General features: G+C 34.4%; 2 long non-coding RNA genes across 3 annotated transcripts in view; one reads left to right on the top strand and one right to left on the bottom strand.

Moving 5' to 3' along the window:
- The window catches only part of LOC115301431, a 35,061-nt gene extending 16,894 nt beyond the window's left edge, over positions 1 to 18,167 (bottom strand). The window contains exons 1-2 of the long non-coding RNA XR_003913120.1: positions 18,019 to 18,167; positions 12,931 to 13,008 (exon numbers count right to left, since the gene is read on the bottom strand). This is a non-coding gene — a long non-coding RNA (uncharacterized LOC115301431). The remainder of the gene's footprint in view (positions 1 to 12,930; positions 13,009 to 18,018) is intronic.
- A 147-nt stretch (positions 18,168 to 18,314) lies between these two features.
- Positions 18,315 to 20,240, top strand: LOC115301470. Of its 2 annotated transcripts, XR_003913145.1 has the most exons (3): positions 18,315 to 18,462; positions 18,946 to 19,247; positions 19,856 to 20,240. It is a non-coding gene; the product is annotated as an uncharacterized LOC115301470 (long non-coding RNA). The 2 variants fall into 2 exon arrangements; XR_003913136.1 differs by lacking the exon at positions 19,856 to 20,240 and having other exon boundaries at positions 18,946 to 19,652.
- Positions 20,241 to 25,245: the final 5,005 nt, after the last annotated feature.

Below are 25,245 nucleotides of genomic sequence, written 5' to 3' on the forward strand. Positions count from 1 at the left end.
GGAAATAGTCTTGAGCGATAGAATGTAGGAAGGGCCCTATGGCTGCCCCTGGCTGAATACAGACAGGATCATCAGGCAACCTACATTGAAATATGCCTTGGCCCTATCTAACCAGTATGCTACTTACAAAAAGTCACAGTTACCAAATAAAAAAGGCAAAATTCCTTAAGTCCCCAAACCTCCTCACCTTCTCACTATTAATTTTAAATTTTTTAAATGTTTTTATTCACTTTTGAGAGACAGAAAGAGACAGAGCACTAGCAGGGGAGGGGCAGAGAGAGACACACACAACATCCAAAGCAGGCTCTAGGCTCTGAACTGTCAGCACAGAGCCTGATACAGGGCTTGAATCCATGGATCATGAGATCACGATCTGGATCTGAGCCAAAGTGGGATGCTCAACCACTGAGCCACCCACCCAGGCAACCTTTTTTCAATTAAAAAATTATTTTTAATGTGTTTTTTAAAATTTTTTAATTCTTTATTTTTGAGAGAGAGGGAGAGAGAGAGAGAGAGAGAGAGAGAGAGAGAGAGAGAGCATGAGCAGGGGAGGGACAGATAGAGAGGGAGACATAGAATCTGAAGCAGGCTCTAGACTCAGCAGTCAGCACAGAGCCCCAATGCAGAACTTGAACTCACAGAGCATGAGAGATCCTGATCTGAGCCAAAGTCTCAGACTCTCAACTGACTGAGCCACCCAGGCGCTCCTATGTTTTAATTGTAAACAGTTTCTCCTTCATTGTCCTGCCCCTGTCCCCTGTGGTGTATACTTCTGTCTCTTTTGTTCTGCCTCAGGTGAATCCTTTCACTGTGTCTGCCACCAAATTCTGGCAAATTTTTGCCCATTTGGTGCCTCCATCTGATCAGAGAGACAGTATAGAAATGTTTATCTAAAACTAATTGGAAAGAGAGAACAGATACTTTTGTAGCAGGAGAACTTCCTCCACAGGAGGACCATGTACTGGCAAGGGGAAATCTAAGAACACTTGTGGCCTACATGTGGAGGAGAAAGATTATAGAGACAAGAACAGAAGGTATTTGTTCCTTTGCATTTTATAAAAGCTTATCAGCCTCGCACATATTTCCTAGGACCTCCCAGTGAGAGTTGTCTTCCATAATCTGATTATTTCACCCCATTATATTAAAATTTTCAGTGGTCCATCAGATATCCAATGATAATATATCCCTTCATAATGTGGTTATCTGGCTCCAGAAGCCCAGGTAATCACGTCTAGAAAAACATGAAAATTCAAGGATACTTATTATGTACTCAAATCTATTCACTAGTTTACTATTGACTAGTACATGACTGGGGCACTGGGGTGGTGTCTGACTTTTGATTTCAGCTCAAGTCTGACTTTTGATTTTGGCTCGAGTCATGATTCAAGAGAAGGTCATGATCTCAAGGTTGTGGGATCAAGACCCACATCCTGAGCATGGAGCCTGCTTAAGATTCTCTCTCTCCCTCCCTCTCTCTCTCTTTCTGTCTCCCTCTCTCTCTCCCCACCCCCTCAGCCTCTCCCCACATTTTGGACACTCTGTCTCTAAAAGAAAAAAAGAAAAAGAAAAAAAAAAAGAAAGTAAATGGTTGTGAGAAAGAAACTGAGAACTTGAGAATCAGATGAAGATACAAGGGAGCTGCCAGTGATGAGTAGAAACTTTACTTAGAGAGACAGTTGCACTTCCTGAGATAAATAAGTGTGATAAACATGCAAACTTGGGTTACTTGTTGATTAGATGGTGGTAACACACAAACCCTCACCCCAGATTATTCTCACGCCTTCCTCTGACTCTTACCTCCACTCTGGCACAGGCCTCCCTTCATCCATTATCCTTAAATCCAGACTTCAGAGTCATAGATGCACTAAGGTTTAAGTATGGCTTGTGGCCTGGATTTGGGGTAAGGGTTTATCTTTTGCAGATTTCTTGGTAATAAAAATAGATACAAACTTAGAGTCTGAATTTCAGAGCACCTAAAAATCACTAGGTTTAAAATCGTTTATGGGAATGACTGCCTTACAATTATGTTAACATGTCTTGTACTTCTTCCTGGCCAAATACCTTTTGGCTTACTCAGAACAACACAATAGTTACTTCTCAAAGCCTTCATTGCCTCTGGCCTTTCAAGCTGGAGTTAACAACTTCTCCTTTGGGTTCTCATCTCTTAGTACAATGCATGCTCATATAACACAACACAAGACATGAATGCTGACTTTCTTCTCTCTACTTCTCTCCAGTAGGACATCGACCACAGAGAAAACTTTATTAAACATATTCCCACACCTAACACAATGCCAGCCAAATAATGGGTACTCAAGAAAAATACACCATGTGATGATTAAATAATAGATCTACAGTAGAAAAGCTCTTTACATTTTTTTTAATGTTTATTTGTTTTTGAGAGAGAAAGAGAACACAAAAGTAGGGAGGGGCAGAAAGAGAGGGAGACACAGAATCCGAAGCAGGCTCCAGGCTCCGAGCTGTCAGCACAGGGCTTGAACTCACGAACTGTGAGATCATGACCTGAGCCAAAGTCAGCTGACCGAGCCACCCAAGTTCCCAGAAATGACACTTAATCCGCCAAGATTAAACTACTGGATTACAAATAATTTACTTGACAGTGACTTCAGAAATACCTATTTCTTTGCCTTTGTTAAAACATAGGCAAAAAAATAATATTCAGATTTATTGCATACCTATAATTTAGTCTGAAATACACAGACATGGGAAAATTATAGGCCCTATTTACGAAAATATGAAATAGTATTATGTCAAGTAAGAAAAACAAATACTGCAAATTCCTATGATTAAGAGTATTTAAGACTTTAGTTGGATGAATTTTCTTTAATTAGCCTCAAGTTATATTAAAGAGAAATAGATGAATGGATTGCTATTTAAAACTAAAACTAAACATTCCAAACAGAGCTTCCAGAGCTGAAATCACTAGGTCGATCTATATTCCTTATTGAAAATCGACAGTCCGTGAATAATCCCATCACAATCTAAAGTGTTAAGTAGCTAATACTTTCATGGCCTTTGCTTCCAAAAATCTATGGACTTCTGATAACATTTCTTCACTCATTAGTTGCAAAAAAAGCAGGAGGCAAACTATTCAGAACACATGGACCATATTTCTAGGGCCAAATCCTACTCATAAAAATACTTTATTATTAGGGGCACCCGGGTGGCTCAGTTGGGTGAGTGTCCAACTCTAGGTTTCAGGCTCGGGTCATGATCTCACAGTTTCATGAGTTCAAGCCCTGCATCGGGGCTCTGCTGCCCATGCAAAGCCATCTTGGGATTCTCTCTCTTCTCTCTGACCCTCCCTTGCTTTCTCTCTCTTAATATATAAATTAACTTAAAAATACCTTAATATTAATAAAAGCAATGTCTTACATTTGATGGAAATATACTGTGAAAAATATACTTATTTCTCACGTGATTCCCACAACATACATAACGGTAAGGGTTAGTATTGTTAAATCTAAATTATAGATTTTTCAAAAAGCCTGTTTCTCAAGATGGAAAAATTATTTCCATTCAAAAAGCTGACATTAAAATACAGGAAACTGTTAATGAACCCCTCAGCTTTTCTCTACAACCACTCTGAGCAGAAAACAGAAGTTAGCAAAAGACTGAAAACAACTTTTTCATTCATATTCTAAATTCAGAGATGGGTACTTAGGAAAGATTAAGCTAATGTTACACTACCTTAAACCCACACAAGAATAACACCTTACAGGTAGTGTAATAAGTGTGTTTGTTGAATTGTGACTCTAATGTGGGTTTTTACCAGCAATTATCCTTAATCCTAGCACCTTAAACATGTTCCTTTTTTCTTTTTAATATTTTAATCAGGGGTCTCATTTGAGCTGGAATTTAAAAAGTCTCAGAACAATTCCTGCCTTGACACAAAACTTTGTTTTTGTTATGACTATAATAAGTAAGATTTTCATAATCTTCTGTTTCAGGGCAAAACTGTAGCTTTTGATGTTTAGTATTATTATTTGCTTTCTTTTTTAGGCAGTTAATCTTGGCATCCTAGAGTGTTTTCTCAAAAACTAGAGTAATAGCATACCTTCCCACTATTTGGCTACTGTTTAGAACAAAGAAGTTGGGTATTATCTGAATGATTCCCTATTCAGTAATTTCTTAATTTTTTAAATTTTTTATGTTTATTTATTATTGAGACAGAGAGAAGCGGAGCCTGAGCAGGGGAGGGGCAGAGAGAGGGAGACACAGAATCTGAAGCAGGCTCCAGGCTCGACTCAGGGCTCGAACTCACGAACCGCTAGATCATGACCTGAGCCAAAGTCAGATGTTTAACCGACTGAGCCACCCAGGCACTCTAGTAATTTCTTAATTTTTAACTTCATTTGGTTAGATTTTCATTCTTAATTAACTCTAAATATGAAAATGTTTCATTAATATGTTATATTAACAGAGAAAAAAGGCAAACATGAATTGTCTAAAGTGAGTTTAGCTGCAAACGTAGAATTGGCCAAAACAATAACTCTTAAATTAAAATATTTACTGACTCCAATGCATTTATAATTTAAAAAGGAAATAAAAACCTGCTATCCTTAACCCAGCGTATCACTTGTAATAGTGCATTGTTCTAGGGTTCTAGTTTAAGTTTAACTGCATATTGTATGACTTTATTTTTTCTGTTATTCTGTCTTAATCATCATTTGCTTTCATTTCAATGTCTTGCTTATTTAACAAAATAATTATGAGGAACTATCTCTGTTCAGTGAGTTTTTGGGTCATTTCACTGAAAAAATTAAGAATGGGTTGTGTCTTGCAAAGGTATAAGGCTGATCGTATGTGCACGTATTTTTATAAAAATATTATTTGCTGGGAACCTGAGTGGCTCAGTCTAAGATTTTGACTCTGGCTCAGGTCATGATCTTGCAGTCAGTGGGTTCTGACCCTGCATCAGTGTTCTGCACTAACAGATCAGAGCCTGGAGCCTGCTTCAGATTCTCTCTCTCTCTCTCTCTCTCTCTCTCTCTCTCTCTCTCTCTCTCTCTCCACCCCTCCCCTACTTGAACTTTGTCTCTCTCAAAACTAAATAAAACATTAAAAGAATTTTTGAAAAATGTTAATTTTCAATGTAGGTTAATTTATTAGTTAATTTAATCCTTAATTTTATATGTCTCCAAACTAATGTATGGTAAAGTTTAAAAATATACATGCAGGGTGCTTGGATGGCTCAGTAGGTTAAGTAGGTCTGAGACTTCGGCTCAGGTCATGATCTCACTGTTCGTGGGTTTCAGCCCCGCATCAGGCCCCGTGCTGACAGCTAGCTCAGAGCCTGGAGCCTGTCTTCAGATTCAGTGTCTCCTTCTCTCTCTGCCCCTCCCCTGCTCATGCTGTCTCTCTCTCTCTCTCTCTCAAAAATAAATAAAACATTTAAAAAAATACATGAATTTATCTCAAATAAAAGTAATAATAGCAAATAAACTAAGCACACTATGAGTCCAAACCTATGTATACCTTTACACAAACCTACCATTTAGGGGCCCCATTTGACAAAAGAAGAAACTGAAGCTTGAAAAGGTTAAACAGATTACAAATTCATCCGGTTAGTAAATTCCTGGGCTGACATCTGAACCCAGTTACAACTAAACCAAAAAACCTTGTTTGGAACCCCTTGCTATATGACTGATAAACTGGAATAAACCTATTATATGTATGGATTGTTCAGAAATGCAAATGTCAGACTACTGAATATAACTATGTCACAAATTATTTATATGACTTTAGATAAATTGATCACTGACATTTGGTGTCCTTCACCTGTAAAATGAAAATATTTAGCCAAATTCAATTAAAGCAGCGTCTCAGAGGACATAAATGTGGTGCCAGGTTAATCGTGTCCATCCCTATGATGGTAAGCATGAAAAACAACAGTTGGCAACCAAAGTGGCTTACACAGGTGAACATGTAAACATTTCAGGGTTTCAAAACTCCGTTAATACTTTCCTGTCAATACCACTGCCACTTATGAATTACTGCAACATGCAATTATAGGACCACAAAAACCCCCAAAACACTGAGCCCGAGAAATTCCTGTGAGGCAGAACAAGAACGTACTTGAATACTAGCAAAGGAATAACAAACTTGATGTTCTTCATTGGTTTACGAGAAAATTTTTTAAAAATAGCCTAGATTGTCTGCTTAAACTTTGCCAGTTTTGATGTTAGCTGATTTTCTAATTACACTGGAATAACAGCAGGTTGTGACTAGATTGTAATTAGAAGTTAAAAATAGCTTCTCACCAGTGTGACAAAATCCACATAGATCTTGCATCTTATGGGAAGGGTGGTGATGCCTACAGTCCAGCATTGTTGCTCAGATTTGCAACCACCTTCTCGGGTATTTCTGTTGAATATACCTCAGCATAAGTGCTGGAACATAGAGTGTCTAGTACTTTTCCTAGATACTTCCAACAACTTGTGCTGTGAATGTACCAAATTAACTCTTCTCAGCAGTTAAGTAGGAGAGAACTCTCACTGCTTGACTTGGAAACCTTGAAAACAGAATTTAAAACTTTTTTCTCTCTTTAGTCATTTTGAGGTTTGGATTAAAGTATTATGAATTTGATTTGTATTCTCTTGTTGATTAAAAGAGATTTGTCTAATATTTGTTATCTTCTTTATGAAGTCTTTTAACCCATTTTTTCATTGTAATGGTTAATTATTATTGATCTGTGCTGGGCTCTGTGCTGACAGCTCACAGCCTGGAGCCTGTTTTGGATTCTGTGTCTCCTTCTCTCTGCTCCTCCCTGTTTGCACTCTGTATCTCTCTCTCTTTCAAAAATAAATACATTTTGGATATGAAATTTAAGTCAAATGTGTATAAAGTAAATATATTTTCAGGATCTATCAATCTACTTTTTTGCTCTCCAACAGTCTTAGATCACCATTATGTATTAGTTCTGATATAATCAAATTTATCAATCATTTGCCCTATGGTTAGTGCTTTTCATGTGTTATTTAAAAAATATTTGCCCTCATGAAAATGGCAGTGCTGTTGCACTTTATTCTCCCCCTAATATCTTATTTTCAGGTCATATTTCAATCTGCACCTCACTCAAAATTTATTTTTGTGGATGAAATGCACAAAATAATCTTTTTTATCTCTATCATTGTACTAATGCCACAGGCATAATTATTATACCTTTAAACTATGTTTTAATTTTATCAGTGCAAATCCTTCATTGTTTATCTCATCAAATTGCCTTGGTTCTTACTAAGGCTTTGTATTTCTCATGAGTTTTAAAATCATTTTGTGAATTTAAAAGCAAAACAAAATGAAACACATAACCAAACTGTGTATTGCATTGAATATATTTTCATTGAAAAATTTGTACAAACTTTTGATCCATCAACATAATATAACCTTACATCTACTTAAAGCTTTAATTTTCATTAATATTATTTTGTAATTTTCAATATAGACACTAGTTATTTTATTTTTGGATGCTTTGGTAACTAGTATCTTTTCATACTTCTTTTTTCCCTCTTTTTTTGTTCTTGAGATTTAGAAATATTTGAATGACTTTTATATTTTGATTTTTATATTGAACAATATTGCTAAATTCATAAATTAATAGTTTATGAATTTTCTATAAAATAAATCATATTGTCTTCAAATAAGGACAAATTTAATTATTTCTTTTCATTTATGCATTTTATTCCATTATGCTGCCTTTTTGCAATGATGTATTAAATAAGATGATTATAGAAGACAGCCTTACCCTTTACTCAGTTTCAGGACAAATTTTATCACCAGGTATGATCTTTACTATAAGTTTGCTTGTAGATATTCTTTATTAAATAAAGAAATTCAACTTCTATTCCTAATTAGTTGAAAGTTTATCAAAAATGTGTACTAACTTAACTGCCTTTATAGCATCTGTTGAGATGGTCTTGTAACTTTATCTTTTTTTCTGTTAACATGGTGAATTATACTCATAAATTTTGAATACTAAAGCTAACTTGTATATCTGAATAAACCTCATTAATGATGGCATATTATCCTTTTTAAACATGACCAAATTTAGTTTGCTAATATTAAGATTAAATTTTTTCTTCTTTGATAATGGAAAGAATTTAACTATAACTTTTCTTTCTTGTAATGATTTTGTCCACTTTGTATGTCAAGGTTATTTAACTGGCCTTCTGAAATGTCTCAGTATGCATTCTCTTTTGTTCTATTATCCAAAATATGTTGTGTCAGATAAAACTCTCTCTTTCTTTTTTATAAATCTTTTTTTAATGTTTTATTTATTTTTGATACAGAGAGAGACAGAGCATGAGAGGGGGAGGGGCAGAGAAAGAAGGAGACACAGAACCGGAAGCAGGCTCCAGGCTCTGAGCTGTCTGCACAGAGCCCAACGCGGGACTTGAACCCATGAACATGAGATCTGACCTGAGCCGAAGCCGGAGGCTCAACAGACTGAGCCACCCAGGCGCCCCAACTCTTTCTTATATAGTAAATAAAATTCATCACTAAAGCCAGTGGAATCTGGGAATTTCTTATTAGGAAGGCTTTCTTTAACACCTTTACAGTTTTGATAGACATCAAAGATATTGAACAAATTGAATTCTCTATTTCTTTTTTGGTTGGTTTTGCTACAATTGTTATTATTTTCAATTAATATGCTTATTTCATTCAAATTGCCAGATTTATTGCTTATAATTTATTTATAATAAATCACTCAGGAAACTATTTCTTGGATAGTCAAATCTTTTTATTCTTTCTATTCCAGTTGGAAATTAAAATAACTGCACAAGAAAAATGAAATTGGGACAAGACAGTAAGTTTGGGGGTTCTTCATCATGCATCATCGTGCAAAGAAAACCAGATTGATTTTCAACGTTATTTTTGTCTGGCAGAGCAGACTCTGTGGGGTGTGTGTGTGTGTTCTTAAAAATATGTAAAGAGTAAATCTGAGACTCAGGATTCTCTTTACTAATTGTTCAGGCCCTCCAAATTGTGAGTGAACATGCACAAAACATCAAGGACAGTTAGAAGTGCTGAGAGAATGATGGAAGAGAGGTTACTTTTAGAAAATGGAAATTGGGTAGATGAGCGGTAATATGTTTAGGAAGCTAGAGGAAACTGTATCCTAACTTGTTTTGCTGTGTTTCCATCTATTACAGTTTTCATTCTGGATGCCCCAAATACCCTCTTTTTTTGTCCAGCATGTTCCTTTTCCCGTCAGCTCTTGCTTTCTCTAGACATGAATCTACTAACTCTGAAAGCTACTTTGTTTTCTGGTATGTGAAAATGGTTCATATACATCTTGCATATTTTCTGCTCCCAATCTGAAATGGTTTCTTTTTCTAAGAAGTCTCAGTTCTTCTGACTGGAAAAGAACTATTTAGAGATCATAATCTGTGCACTCAGTGTGATCATGCCTAGTGAGCTGTTCACTTTACCCCGAAGTAACCCTATCAGTACTGTTGGTTTGGTATGACCCATTTCAGGTTCATTCTCCTTAAAGCAGTCTTGCTATTTGACTCTTCAATCATTCTTGTGGATCCTATGCATTTCTCTTGGTTGAGTAAATGCTTTCAAGAATATACATCCGTGCCGGCCACCCTCTGAGTTTAGAGATCTGACAACTGAATGATCTCATTGTCATGTTGTTTAGAAACTCTAAGGATTCAATGTCCTGAAGTGTGACACATGAGAGCTTATGAACACAATTTGGGAAAGAATTTAATGTGATGTTGTCACAGTCTAACATTCTTGGATAAGGGCAGAGTAGGAGAAGATTATTTTTAGCTGTCATGATGTTACTGTCAATGACAGGACAAGAGAGTCTGTGGCTATTTGTATTCTAACCACAATACTTAAAACTACTTCTTGATAAAGGCTTGTGTTCTGTTTTGTTTATGTTTTGTTTTATTTTTCATGAACTGTGAAGTCTAATTGTCAGCCAACGAGTGTACTATGGCTTGTAACCATATCCCCAAAATATGATAAAAGCAGATATTTGGGAAAAAAAAGCATACATAGTGTTTTCTTCAGGAAAGTCTTTCTAATGATTTCAAGAGATAAAAATGGTATCAGTGCTAAAAGAAAATTAAAAAAAGAACACAGAACAAAAGCTTTGAAATAATGCAATGTATATCATTCATACGTGATTTCAGAGAGGAGATAAATTTGGATTGGAAATATATCCATTTACTTATGCATTTACTCACATCTTCCTCCAAATATATTACAGGGATTTATATAAACACATATAGTGTAAATATATAATGAATTACAATGCCCACAATTATCAAATGAATAGAGAAATTGTGTAAAGAGAAATTTGACAAGTATCAATCCTTTTAGAAATATGCACAACTGATTAATAAAGACTTTCTCTTCCATTAATTTACATGAAGAACAGGAAGCTAAGGATTTGACAGTGAAGATATTTAACACAATGCTATTTGTCATGGGAGTAAAATGTTTACCCCTGAACATAGTTAACTATTCAGCCATATGAAAATACTTCATATGATGTAGGATTATAAAACCACTGAATATCACATTTTCAAGTAATGTTTAATACCATGAAAATATATAATATTAATTTTAAAAATATAATATAAAATTATAATTTAGCACATTTCAAGCTTGTTAAAATAATCATAAACACAAAATTTATAGAAAAGCAATGTAAATAGATACAAATAATTGAAGTGATTATTTTGCAAGGCTATTTACAGTTAATTTTAAATTTGTTTTATATTATCTTTTCTATTTTTCAATGATTCCTACAAGGAGTTCCTTTTGTAGAATGACTTTTTGTGATATAAAATTTTATTTCACCTTTAGAATGTGATACAGTAATAATTTTTAACGTATTTATGGATGGATGGATAGATAGATAGATATACACACACATTAGGAAAAAGGAGAACTAAGGCAGAAAAATTAAATAATTAATTAACATGTATCTACTTACGGTAGTAATTAGCATACTTTCAAGTATTTTACAGCCTCTAAAATAGACCACAGATTTGAGCTCAAAGTTCCTAATAATCAGGTAAACATAGACACAAAAACTATTACATGATTGGCAATATAAATAAGTCAAAAGCAAACCAGGTACTCAGAGGAAACGCAATTATCCCTGGTAATGGGACTTACGAGACCTTCTGTTGAACTTTATGAGGACACTGAGTTACATTGTCAAATGGAATAGACAGGAAGTCTTTGTTGAATGGGCAGGATTTCAACGAAATCTTTAGGTTTGAATATTTGAATAAGAGAAGACACTGAGTAGATACATTCCAGACAGAGAAAACAACAGGAACAAAGCTATGAAGTGATGAATGAGTAAACATGTTTCAGGTCATTTAAGAAGGAAAGAGTAGAGGGTTTATAATGGAGAGACATTGATAAAGTATGACATACAAATGTCAAACATAAAACTAGTTGGGATAGAGATGAAGATAGAAATAGAGAGGGGGAAGAAGAGGAAGAGGCAGAGAGAAAGAGGAATGCATTAAGACCCACTGGGAAGGAGTATGTATCAGTTTCTGAAAAAAAATATTGGTCACATTTAGAAGGAGAAAAATACTCATATAAAATTTAATTTTGTATATTTAGAAAGAAAACTTTATAACATCATAAAGCAGCTACTGTTTATTGACCTTTTAAGGAGAGTTGGAAGTTTTGATTAACTTATCTTTAATCTTCACAAAATGTTCAAGATAAGAATACTTATTCCCATTTTAAAGATATGGGCATTAAATGGTTCAGTCAGTTGCCAAGATTGTACAACAGTTAAGTGGTAAAGATAAGGTTTGATAACTACTCTGCCTATTTCCAATGTTTGTGTTCATTTCCATCTATATATTGTGGAAGCAAAAAAATGAAGGCTCTGTATTCAGACATGAGTTTAAAAAATGAGCTATTGGCTGTTAAAACATCTTGGTATTTCCATTTCTTTCTCTTATAAATGAGTATGAGTATAAATATGTATAATAATAATGCAATATACCTTACAAGTTAATTTTGAAGATTCAATGGTTTTTATTTATAACATATCTAAAACACTACCTAGCATGTTGCATTTACCTCTCCTTGTGTTTTTCTATCTCTTATCACTTTGAGCCAAATATGGTAGAAAATATAGAAAATAATATTATAATTTATTACTCTGAAATAAAATATTTAATAAAAATCACTCTCACCTACAATTCTTTCAGTCTCACCATACTCTTAAAACCTAGTAGTAATGTCATCATTTTTCTGAGAATTTTTTTCTGCCTAGCCTAACACCCACAACTTCCAGGGCTTAGGTGTCCCACCTCATGCCACCATAGCTTGACAGGACTCAGTTTATCTATTTATGTATCCCAGAGTCTGCCAAATTGTATGTATGTAGTAAACATGTCAATAATAAAGCAAATGTTTAATTTCACTCATTAGTCTTAAATTTCCTTAAACGTGGTATAAAGTACTTTCTCAGAACTTGAGTGCCTAGACCATAAAATTCCCAGGGAGCTCTTCAATATTTATTTTATTTTATTATTTTATTTTTTAGAGAGAAAGAGAGAGTGAGGGAGAGTATATGAGCATATGAGCAGGGGAGAGGTGCAGAGGATCTTGGAGAGAGAGAGAGAGAGAGAGAGAGAGAGAGAGAGAGAGAATCTTGAGCAGGCTCCACGCTCAGTGCAGACCCTGAGGTGGGGCTTGATCCCACAACCCTGGTATCATGACCTGAGCTGAAATCAAGAGTTGTACACTCAAATTGACTGAGCCACCCAGGGACTCCTCAAAATCTTATGTTAATAGTTAGATAAAGGATTTAATGTGAGGATTAGAGACACTGTATTATTCTTGGAAGAGTGATTAGTACACACAGAAATTATGTAAAATTTTAATGACATATATGGAAATTATGCTTACCTGCCTTGAAATGATCTTTTGTTGACACACTCCAGAATGTACTTTATCTTCACCATCAATGGAAGTACTCTTATAACCCTGCAGTAATTACAATAGTGCTTACAGACTCAGTAACAGTGTGGACTGGCCATTTATTGCTTTATGCATGGACTTTCTAACACAGACTAGTTTAAGACTTAGACTAGGGCTTTTCTGCAAGAGGAAAATACACTTTGTTTACTATAAATATCTTACTTCTTTCTTTTTAAACAAAATAGTTGACTCATACATTTTCAGATTATCTTTCAACCATTCAAGCATGAGTAATTCAAAAAGACTTTAAAATCAAATTGGCCTATTCTGATTTACATTGCAATTGTTCATGTGGGAAAACAGCTCAGATTCAGAGCCCTATATGTTCTATTTAATTTCTGGGAAGAGGAAGTAAGACTTAAAAAATTTTCTCTCCTACTTGTAAATATTATATTGCAGGCTTAATTGTCTGTCTTAATTATGGTAGAAAGAAATTGAAAACAAAAAAGAAACCAAAGTTATGACCTGACAGGCTGAATTCTTTGAAGTAATGAAATAAAGTAACTGTTCAATAGACATATAAGAAGACCTATTATGTATTGGTATTGTTAGTAAGAAAGAAGTTAGTAGTTAATATTTAACCTTTCATCTTAAATTTCTAAATACCTCAAAACCAATTTGAACAAAAAGGTTAAGAACTGCATGCAAATCTAGGAAGATGGAGTTAAGAATATAAGAAATGAAAAAAATGTGTAAAATCTGAATTTTGTAGCATGTAATATATGCTTTTTGAATTTAGAAGTTTTAATTACTTTTCTTGCTATATGTTTGGATTTCATGGATAATATTTCAAAAGCAAATACAGATATTATTTGAAATAATAGGCAGTCACATCATGACACATCATGATAAAGCTTTTGAAAAGTAAAGAAAAAGAAACAACTTTGAAACCAGCAAAAGACACTATACCTTTACTGCAAGAAAAGAAAAAATGCAAATGAAAAAATTCAAAAGAGTGTATTTTTTCATCAGAAAACCATGGAAGCAAGAAAGAAGTGACACAACATTATTCTAATGCTGAAACAAAGTAATTATCAGCCTTGAATCTTATATCCAGCAAAAATATCCTTTAGGAATGAAGAGGAAATTAAGCAGATAAAGAAAAAATAAGAGAACTTATTGGTAATCCTCCCTTCAAAAAAAGGAAAAAAAAGACATTCTTTACACAGAAAGAAAACAATAAAGAAAGCATTTTAAAACATAAAGAAGAAAGAATAATGAAAAAGTGAATATAAAGACTTTTTTTTCAACTTTTGAGGATATTGAATTATTTGACAGAGCATACAATGTAACATTGTTTGATATGGGTATCAACATAGGTAAATGAATAGTTAAGCTAATTATATTAAAATCAATGGAAGACTAATGGACTTAAAAGGAGGTGAAATTTCTACACTTCATGTGAATTGATAAAATGTCAACACCAGTCAATCTTTTTGGTGATGGAATAGTTCTTAATCTTGATTGAAGTGTGGTTAGAAGAATCTGTACAGATGTTTCCAAGTAACAGAATTCTACACACACACTGTACCAATATGAGTTCCTGTTTGTGATTTTGACTATAGATATAAAAGATGTAATCAATAAAGGGGCTGAGTGAAGGGTGTATAGAACCTCTATGTATTATCTTTGCAGCTTCCAATAAATTTGCATTTATTTCAAAATGAAAAGTTATGATACACACACACATACACACACACCCACAGACACACACACACACGCACAAATGCTTTGAAAAACAAGAATGCTGGTTTGAAAAGACTTGTTTCTTAGTTATAAACTCTTAAGCCATTATTCCACTAAGAATGATCCTCCATTCCAGGTTTCCTAAAAGTTCAGATTCCATACGTGGATTTTATTTTTGTTTTAATAGATTTTTTAAAAAATCATTATTCAACTAATCTTTAAACCCAGTAATATGTCAAAAATTGATTGAAAAAGAAACTCTGAGTTCCATCTTTCCAATTATTTTTAGATGTATGTTCAAACACAAATGAAGGAAAGACTCAAGCCACACACAGAGAAGAATTAAACCAACAAGACTATGTTTTATTCTTTGAGGAAAAAAAATCTCTAATTTTGAAATATGAGAAATGAACAGACCTGTTTGGTTTTGAAAAGTTTTTACGTTGAGGTAATTCTAGATTCACAAGAATTTGCAAAGTACATATAGACAGGTTTCATGCCCCATAGTCTCTGCCAATGGCATTATCTTACATAAACACAGTATCCTGTCACAACCAAGAAATTGACAATAATAGAACCTATAGAAGTTATTCAGATTTCAGTAGTTACAAATGATCCCATGTGTGTGTTCATGTGTGTGTAGATTTATTCACTTTCATTATATGTGTAGCACTGTGTAACCATCTCAATGATAAAGAGAAAAGGGTTGAAGAATGGATAGGGATTGTATAAAGGGGTAAAAAGAGCGAGTCTGATGGTGATAGGACAGTTGAGTGAATTGGTATTTTTAACATACAATGTAGAATGTGTTTTTATTTAAAATCTTTAAAACTTACTTAGAGTAAGGTTTATACTGTTGCCCCTGATATGAAATTCTCCATGAATAAGATAAAAATAAACAAGCAAGAAAATGTGGTTTAAAAAAATAATTTACTAAAATCATAGACTACCATTCTCGTTTCAGATTGTCTTACCATTTAAATTAAAGTGTCTGGGGGAAAAAGTGTTTGACAACAAGCAGAATTCAAATGACCTCTTGTGTTTGTTAACCCTATTAATTGCTTTAACATCCAAGTGCCTGCATATTTACTGGCACAGAAAGTTCCTGTTATTTATTGCCATTTATTGTGGAGGACGTTTGTTCTTTGTTTTTTTCAGCTCTGTTATTCTTAAGAGCCAGGAACTCTGACAGCTGCTGCCAGCCCTGTGCAGTTTGTTTAAAACAATAGGGAACATTGCTTAGCAACCTCACATCCAGCTTCTGGTACCCTCATGGAGATCACATTCCACACACATTCTGCTCATCTCCATAACCCCAAGGGAAACACACACACACACACACACACACACACACACACACACAGGCACACTCTACACTCAAAACTAGGTTGATCTTCACTTTTCTTAAAAAATATGGCCCCATAGTTCACAAGCACTGCATTTCTCCAGCATTCAGATCAAAGCTGAGTTGTCATTAACACTAAAGGGATCACATAGAGATTTACAGAAATGAATTAGTTCCTTCCTCTATAGATTTTGTTGTTAAGGGTGTATTTTTAAAGACATTGGTGTGCAGCTTCCATTGCTAAAATGAAATAAACATGCTCTTTATACATTACTAAGTATATGATGTCTTTTAACTAGTAATATTGACAAGGTTGAAGGAAATACAAGTTTATTTTGAGTCAGAGCATGGCAAGAAATTAAACCACCATTGTTTGAATCTTGGTAATAGCCAGAATGCTATCATTATTTCCTTTTCCTATGCTCCTATTTAATAAGTGATTATGAGAGATGTTAAAAATATTACTGGATCCTGTGAGATCACTGTAGCAAAGATTGATTGACAGTAAGAGTTAGAAGTCTGGACTTCAACTTTGAAATTGTGTTTGGTCATTTTGTTTTCCCTATTTATATTGATTTAAGCAATCACTTAATTTTTTTTTTGCACCAATATCCCTATCTGCAAAATAGGAATTTGCATTGAATGATCACTAACGTCTTTTCTCATCTAACATTCCATAATTCCTTAAATGGAATTGGTCTTTTATGAGACTCTTTTATACAGAAAATTAAAATGGAGAAAATGGTTTTTGTAGATTGTTTGTTTTATTTTGTTTTGTGTTCTTATTTAACTATGCCTTCAGGCCACGCATTACAATCCGTAAAACTGGAAGAGAAAAATGAGTTCGATGTCCACATACCTACATGACCATGTAAGATGTCACAAGTGTAAATGTATACAACTATTCTATATAATACAAGTTATACATACAACTTCTTACAAAGTCTTGCAACATGATTTAAGTCAAAGCAGTAAGAGAGAAATTCTAACGCAGAGGTCAGAAACTACAGCCTGTTAACCAAATCCATCTTGTGACCTAATTTTATAAAAATTTATTAAAACATGGCACACTCATGCTTTTACATATTGTCTATCGCTGCTTTCCTACTACAATGGAAGAATTAAGTGGATGCAGCAGAAGCCATTTGTCCTGCAAAGCTGAAATATTTGATTTTTTACAGAAAGTCTGTTGAGCCCTATTGTAAGATATGAGAAACTTTATTTATTTATACTTGAAATTAGTCACTTCCACCAGACTGTATATATCAATGAAAGAAAAATTTTGTAAATATTAAATTATAGAATTCAAGGTTCTAGTTACTCGATTTCAACAGAGTTTCAATAGAACAAACAATTAAAAAGAAATTAAAGACTGAATTTAACAGAAGAGGAGTGATATGTGTTTAACATTAATTTCTCAAAATGGGTTGACTATTATATTTAGGTTTTCTCATATATTTATTATTTTTATTTTTTTTTACATTTATTTATTTTTGAGAGACAGAGAGAGACAAAGTGTGAACAAGGGAGGGGCAGAGAGAAAAAGAGACAGAATCTGAAGCAGACTCCAGGCTCTGGGCTGGCAGTCAGCACAGAGCCAGATGGAGGGCTCTAACCCACAAACCTGAGCCAAAGTCACTCAACCAACTGAGCCACCCAGGCACCCCAAGGTTTTCTCATATATTTAAAACTAAATATTAAAAAAACGGTTGGAAACATAAAATTACTACATTTGAAATGTAATATCTATTCAGAAGATATAATATGAAAATTTGGAGCTCCTTAAAAAACAACACTAATCCTAAGGAAAATGTGGAACTTGGGAGCCTGGACTTCCTCAGGATCATTGACATCAATAAAGTTCACAGTCGTGATTGTAAATGTATGCAACAATGAAATAAAGGCCTCACACACAGCAATACACTTTGCATACACTTTGGTATGATTAGATCAGACGTTTCAATTCCCAATTATAGAGTACTTACTCTGAAGTAGTTTGCAGAATCTTTAAAATGGAGACAGAAAAGTATTGAATCAATGGAGAAAGAAATATTTATCTTTTTTGCTTCTTTTTTCTTAAGTCTTGCTACCCAAACCCCTAAATAGCAAAGTGGAGGGAGATAGAGTTCTATCTTGCAAGGACTTTTCTCAACACATAGGTAATTTTTGTTCTTTCAGGTATATTATAGGTTAATTGTTAATCTCCTGATGTTCTAAGAATCCTGTGATTTAATAAAGAGGGTCATCACTGAGTAACAGATAAAACCCAGTTCAGATGCCATAGAATTAGAAGATGGTATTTTAAGAGCACAGGAAAGTGGATTGCATCTTTTTTACCAAATGGAAGATTTGCCAAGACCTCCTGGGCCTCCAGCTACCGTCTAAATGACCTGCTGCCATGACAAGTGATGTTGTGATGCAAGAGAAGGGTAAGAATTCCATGAGATCCTGGTGCAAAGGGGGAAGAGTGATAAAAGGAGCATCCAAAGGAAGGAAAGGAAAGACGAGGAGTAGAAGGAATAGTAATACACTACACAAGTAGGGAGGAACTGAAGAAAGGCTACAATTTTTAGTCATGGTCCCCATGTAAAAATGCTCTTGATTAGAGTGGTGGTAGGAAATGGAGATGAGTCTACAGGGAAATTAAAGAAATTTATGGATTTTGTGCGATGATGTAAGGCTCGCTTTGGTATTCAGCTACCACCTGGTTTCAGTCATGGCTAGGCTTGTTTATTCAGCTCTACCCTTTTATTCTTCGGCCTTGTTTTTAGCCACATGTGCTGCTTATCTGTCTCTCCACATTAAACTTTTGTAACTATGATGATCCCCAAAGCTGATTCCCTTTTGTTGCCAAGGTTGGGTTAACCTAGTCTCTTTGATGGTGATCTTTTATTACACCATTTTCCTTTTAGATCTTGTTGCCTCCTCGACCAATAACAGTCAAATTACCTGGAGACTGACATCCTGAATCTCATGGTCTTTTGCCTTTGAATCTGCAACCTGTCCAGGAATTGATTTCTCTGCTTTTGATTCTGCCCAATCACCAGGATTCTGCCATACTGCCTGCACGTGTTTTGCTTTTGCTGCCATCTACTGGGAGATCAACTACTTTATCTCAGATCCTTGCTGAAAACTTGCTTGAAACTCTTCTGCTCACCAGACTTAATCACCTAGAAATAAACCAGTTCCCCCAGGACTTGACATACCCAAATTGGTAGGTCTCCTCCCATATCTAGGATGTCTAATGATGCTGCAAATACCTTAAGAAAAGAATACTATAAATCATTGAAATGAAAATGAAAGCACAATTCACTTTCTAATAATTTGATGTAAAATATATTTTTCCATGTGTATATTCTGCCACATCCCTAAAACCCTGCATATCTGGTCACAGAAAGTTTGCTAACATTAGGCTGTTATTGGTGAAGAGGCCACCTTCTACAGAGTCCATAAAAAAGTAACAAGTTAACATTGGTATTTCAGATGGAGAGACTTGGTATTTAACTCTGGCACCACCATTAACAAGCAAAAAGTTATATAACTCTATGTCTCAGTTCCTTATCTTTAATATTGTAGTGATACAACCATCAACCTAATAAAATGTATGAAGAATAAAAAAGGAATTAATGCCAAGTGCTTATCTCAGTGCCAGGTACATAGAACTCACTGATATGTGGGATCATAGATGTTCGCTGTCTGGCACATATAAAAGACAGAGTCAAATTATGATACAGCAAAATGAAAACACTCTTTTCCTCTTTTTCTAAAAGATATTTCTAGTCTATGACATCATCTTCATTTTTATCTTTCTTTCTTGCCTAGAAGAATTCTTTGTCCACACAGGATAATTCATATATGCCATTGCCTAACTGGACACATTCCAAAGGAAGAAATGGAATCTAAAAGGAAAGAGAAAGGCAGAGGGAATAGTCATGCATTTTTTTAACCACTCATATGCAATTTAAGGAAGTTTGCATTTCAATAATTTAACTATACCTCCTGGGTTTGCTTTTAAGACTTAAGGAACTATGTTTAAATCATCAGAAGAGACATGGTTGATAAGGTTGAAAGAAGCTATTTTGTAAGAGAAGCTCATTAATGGACTCTTAACCCAATGACATTTGTCAACAGTGTTATTCTATTTCTTTGGCAAACATACTGCTAATAGTTGTTCATAAGTAGAGTGTATCTACAACTGAAAAATAAATTCTTGCATATTTAATTGGTTTCTGGTACTCTTACCTGACCCATGCCCTCATAAAATTTCCTATTGAACGTTTGCCAACTTGGACCATGACCAACTCCATGTAAAGTTATAATTACAAGGAGCAAAATTTGGTCAACAAAAATGGCAAAGTGGCAAGTCCTACCCTGATGGTTTGGACTCAGAATTTAGTGGCAATTTTTCTTCTGAATGTAAAAAAGTTGGATAAAGTTTAAAGGCTGCAAATTAAGAAAAACTTTCCAGGTCAATTTTTGTTTTTACCTTGATACTTGAAATTTTCAAAACATATTCACCAATTATCTTTAGAATTGTTGACGAAATAATAATGATAGTCCATATCCTTCCAGCAGGAATATAAAGAGTTAACAGAATTTATTAATGTGCAGTAAGGAAAGGGAACGATCTTGATTACCAAGTCTTTCAAATATTTCAATTGTCCATTAAATGCTTCAATTTCAGTGCCTTAGTCTGCTCAGGCTGCCATCAAGAAATAGCACAGATTGGCTGGCTTAGATGAAATTTATTTCTCATATCTCTGGAAGTTGGAAAGTCCAAGATCAGAGTGCTGACCAATTTGATCACTGGTGAGAGCTCTGTCCTTGGCTTGCAGATGGTCTCCTTTTTGCTGTGTCTTCATAAGAAGAATAGAGAAAGAGGACTTTTGGGTTTCTCTTCCAATTAGGACATATAAATCTTATCAAATTAAGGCCCATCTTGATGGCATCATTTAAATCCAATTACCTCCTATGGGTCCTATGTCCATATACAATTACACTGGGGGTTAAGGATTTCAACACATGAATTTTACAGTGCACAATTTAGTCCATATCACTCAATCTGTGTTTTCAGATAGAAATAAAATTTTCAATATTGTGTATATCAGCTTTGTACATACTATCAATGTTTATGCTTGCATCAGTACCTTATATAATAACAGAAAACTCAAAGAAAGCTATTGTGTTCTGTAACACACACCTATATTCTAAACTGTTAGAAATTTGTTACCTTAAGAGAAATTAAATATAAAGAAATTACTGTAAAGTCAATATATTAAAAATTATGTAAATATGCAAAGTAATGTTGTGATTTGCTTGCATTAATAATAACTTTTTAAATGCTGATTATATCATTACATGAGAAAGAAAATACTCAAAATATATCTAAGTCTAACCCAAGGATATTTCAATTAAGTCATTTGAAATTAAGCCAGCAGCAAGTGAGAAGTTTGAAGGCACAGAGTTTGTCACAACTTCAAAATATTAAGTCATCAGGAGAAAGCTCATTTGAAGTTAGAAGAATATAACTTTATAATTAGCACAGAAATGTCACATATATTATTTATTTCCTCCTACCCTAGCTCTCTAAAAAATAGAACAATCAATTAGTAGTATCATTTCCTACTCATTTAAAGGAGTTAGTCTAAAGTTATCATGAATGTGTTAAAGTTACATTAGTATATGGGAAGTTGTCAGAGCATTAGGGTAACTACTCAAGCCCAAATCTTCTATATCTCAGTGTCTAAATAGCACCATCTCTACTTACTGCTTTTTGTTAATAACTGACTTTATGGTTGTTATTAGTAGGAAAATCAACCAAGTAAATTTCAACACTGCTAAGATTGGTCATTCATTCAGATAGTTAATTAGACACCAAACTGCTAATCTTATCCTGCGGGTGGCATAGATCCTCCCCTTCCATTTTTCATTCTTACTGTAATTCCTCCTCCTATTGTTATCTAAATAAAACATTTTCCCCTTAAAAGGGAAAGAAGAATAAAAGAGTCTCAAACTATTTTATTTGCTTTTAGTAGTAAATTATTTGTGTGTAACTTTCAGTTATGTTCCTGTGAGGAATGTCTGAGCGTCTGAAGTTCTGCTCGTTCCCTGGGATTACCACTTAAATGATGCTTGTTGGTGCTTACAACTCCTTATTGGAGTTACACTCACCACTCAGGGCCAGGGGGGTGGTTTTGCAACTATGGACAGAATCTTCTCTATCTGTCTCTTTTTAAGTTTATTTATTTATTTTGAGAGATGGAGAGAGAAAGACAGAGAGGGAGAGGGTAGAGAAATGAGAGAGAGACTCTTAAGTAGCCACCATGCTGTCAGTGAAGTGTAGGGACACAGGTCTCGATCCCACAAACCATGATATCATGACCTGAGCTGAAATCAAGATTCGGACACTCAACCGACTGAGCCACACAGGTGCTCCACACCTTCGCTGTATCTGTCTAAATATTATATCAATACTGTCTTGCCTGTGTATTAGAATGAGGTTTAACATAACAGTGGAGGGATTTCAAATGCAACTGAAAATAATACGGGCAAATAGCTTTGTGACTTATTGTTTAAAGTCAATATACATTTATTTAAGATATTGAATGAAACCAAAGAAAAGCCATTCTGTAATACTGTGAGGTAAAAAAAAATTAAAAAGGCAACATATATTTACATCCATTGGAAAGTCTGAACTATAACATTTTATAAGTATTTACTTCTTTGACTTAATTTCATCTTTTAAGTGAAACTTCCTTTAGAAACACATAGCCTATCTTGGCTCCAGTAAAATTTATCCCTAGAATAAGAGTAGAAGAGCTTCTCCCACTATAAGCTGCATGTATCTTTCAGAATATTTGTATTCTGAATATTTTCATATATCTGAAGACCATGAAAACAATAGATTTATCTCTGTTGTAACGAGTCCCTGCCTATGTTGTGGGCAGAGATTTGGGGATCAAAGGTTACTGAGAAAAGTACAAAAAATGCCAAGATATTTCCAGTATAAGTATAAGAGAAATGGCTCCAGAGTATTTTGTGAATTGGTGTCCTTAAGACTCCTATTGAGCATTGAACGTAAAGTGTAAATGGACATATTAAATCACACCAAAACTCTTCCTTAAAGCAAAAAGCTCTGTGTAAATGTATATGGAAAGGTAGAAACCAAACCAAGGGCATGAAATCTAATTTTTCCATCTTTTCTAATAACATTTTTTCTTAATGTTAAAATGTACTTATGGTAAGAAATAAACCATGAACTCAGAAATATGAAATCTTTATTTACTTGATAAAAACCTTATAGAAAAGAGTTTTCAAACATTTGATTGATCACTTCTGTTTAAATAGCTTACCAAATTCAACTTTTAACTTATTTTAGTTAAGCAATATATAGAAGGAAGCACAAAGGACAAAATATGAAAAAATAACCGTTTGGAGGTGTGTTTACTAAATAATACATGGAATTACTTTAGACAGGTAAATGTGGAATAGTTAGCCATGATCCTGTTTGCACTTTAGGCAAATTAAAAACATTTAAAAGAATGTCAATGTAAAGAAAACTAAGATGTTAAAATCATTGAATGAATCTCTTGTATCTCTTGCTTGGTAGGAGTGTGAAAACTGGATCTTGGATCCAGCAGATGAGAATGGGATTGAGTTAGGCCTTTGAAGTGAAAACTATCTCCGGGCAGTCATGCCACAAAAGCCACAAAGCTGCGAATGAACTCAAAAGAACTGGGGATAAGGATACATATTATGTGAAGGTTCTAGAAAAGTCAATATCAGAATATTTGAGCCATGCCTCAGAGGCAAGAACTCACCATCTGGAGAACAAGATGATACAAAGGTAGATGTCAAGAAAAAGGTTGAAAAGAAATAGAGAACATAAAAATATTTCTGGGCCTATCCAGTAGGCAGCGACTCCATTATGGAAAAGAAGAACTTTAAAAATGATTAAAACTTCTTTCGAAAATGTAAAACTAGAAGGGAAAATGTGTCAAAGCTCCAGCCATTAATAGATTACTGCTAAGTGCTTCTATGAAAAATGACATTGGCTATTTTGTATCATACATCTCACTTTATATTTATATTAACAATGTATTTACTATAATACTTTCAATTTAATACCTAGTAATTGAATCCTTAATGTTGTGTGATGTTATCAAACTGTTCCCTCATCCTTGAATACAGAGTAGCTGCATTTAAAAAAAAAATCAAACGTGGTCAGATCAGAATGAATAAAACCAACTAGATCATTCACACACAGGTGCGCTAATGCTGTGTTTGCCCTGTTGCTTGCTAGACTAATATAATCTGTCATGGCAGCAAGGAGCTCTCCAAGCAAGACATTCACATTCCTTTCTAATGAGTGAACTTTCCATCCTATAGCAATATCAGATGTCATTCAAATCAAGCAAAGAGAAGCTATATGCTAGACAGAAGGACCTGTGGTGCCTTGAGTTCATGAATTTAGCCCTTTTGCCCTTTTAATTCTTTAAGTTTTTTTAAATGTTTATTTACTTTTGAGAGAGAGAGAGAGAGAGAGAGAGAGAGCGAGCATAAGTGGGGAGGGGCAGAAAGAGAGGGGACACAGAATCTGAAGCAGGCTCCAGGTTCTGACCTTTCAGCACAGAGCCCGATGTGGGGCTTGAACTCATGAACTATGAGATCATGACTTGAGTCTAAATTGAATGCTAAACCAACTGGGTCACCCAGACACACCATTTTTGTGCTTTTATAACTACCCTGGGGCGGTTAGTGATACTACCACTCTGCTTGATCCTGCATTCTGAATCAAGAAACTAAAATTAATTTGAAAATAATTTATTTTAAAAGTTAGAACGGTACAATATTATTGCTTGGTGATTCTTAAATATGTCACTAATAGTTACTTCAGAATATTCAGGTTGGTTAACTAACTGGTTGCCTTAAAGACAATTAATGTTCTACCCCTAAATGCCTTTTGTTTGAATCCTTACTTCTTAAATGTAGTCCAATTTGTGCAAATTAACATTTATTTTTGCTAATTATAATGTTTTCTTGAAATTATTTTGTTTCATGGAAAAACTTATTTCTTTAAATAATTTACTCCTACTAGCATGTGAATTGTTTGACCATCTTGCGTACACAATTTTCTTCCTTACAAAGCAAAATGACAATGCTGTGGTGTCTTTATTCTAGGCCTTGGCTGTGCAACATGTTGAGATCGTATA

This window comes from Suricata suricatta, chromosome 1, assembly GCF_006229205.1.
Source record: "Suricata suricatta isolate VVHF042 chromosome 1, meerkat_22Aug2017_6uvM2_HiC, whole genome shotgun sequence".
NCBI lineage: Eukaryota > Metazoa > Chordata > Mammalia > Carnivora > Herpestidae > Suricata > Suricata suricatta.